This window comes from Aptenodytes patagonicus, chromosome 1 (assembly GCF_965638725.1).
Source record: "Aptenodytes patagonicus chromosome 1, bAptPat1.pri.cur, whole genome shotgun sequence".
Lineage (NCBI taxonomy): Eukaryota > Metazoa > Chordata > Aves > Sphenisciformes > Spheniscidae > Aptenodytes > Aptenodytes patagonicus.
In genome coordinates this window covers 155011567-155012673 of record NC_134949.1, presented here as the reverse complement: position 1 = coordinate 155012673, position 1107 = coordinate 155011567, and positions in this window count along the sequence as shown.

The window sequence follows — 1107 nt, the reverse complement described above, 5'->3', positions numbered from 1 at the left end:
GCTCCTATAAAATTCAGAGCTATGAACGTGGCATTAAACAATATGATAATTTTTTAAAATCAATCAAATCAATTCCCTCCCCTGAAAACAGAATTCATCATTACAAACTACATCACTGCCTACACACAAGTCAAACATAACTTCAGAGTTAACAATTGTGGCATAAGTAATATTGTTTAAGAAAAAAAAAAAATGAAAGAGATTCAACATGCACAGTAAGTTTTAACAACTTCCTTTCCCAAACAGCTGTCTGGAAGCTGCGACTCCAGCCTCAAGCCAAATTCAGTACAGAGTCACCTCAGATTCCTTACATCAGAGCAGAAGGAAAGGAGAAAAGCAAGCAGCTGCAGGGGGTAACACAGGGCATGTCTCTTTCACTTTAAGGAGTACTGGGCAACAATGCTATTTTACCTCTATTTTCTAAACACATCTGGAGCCAAAAAGCATGGTTCCACCGCCCCTTTTCTTCTCCCATTGCACTCTGAACCCTCCAGGAACCGGATAAACTCACTGATCTGGGAGAAAGCTATCCCAAGGAAAAGAACGATTTCTGCCACATTAGTCTGTTCAGCCAGCTGCAGCTTCCAGAGCTGACAAACGCTAGAGCCAGCACCCTGGCTGGGAACAGGAGGGAAGACCTGCTCTCCTTCAGCAACAGCAGCCCACGAGAAGTGGGTGCCCTGAAGCCCCTTGATCTGGTCCTTAAGGTAAGGCGGATGAAGCCATCCATCCTATACTCCCCATGAGAGAGTCTGTGTCATTAGCTAATTGTTCTTATTTTACCCAAGTGGAACAAATATACTAAGCCACTTAACTGGGGGGGGGGGGGGGAATCCTCTAGAGATTAATTTTTTGCCTCAGTACAGCATTACAATGGTATTTTTATGATGTCTGCATGGGACAAGTGACTAAAAATGGTACAGTTCTTTAAAATGTAAAAAACGATCTGGGAAGAGTATTTAACCTTTGTCAGGTTCAATAGCACTTTTGGGGGCCTGGGATTGTCTCTTACCTTTTCTCTTGGACAATAACATACTGATGCAGTAACAGAGAGGGGTTTATCTTTCAGCAAACTGAACAAGGCAAATAACAAACTTGTAACAAAGA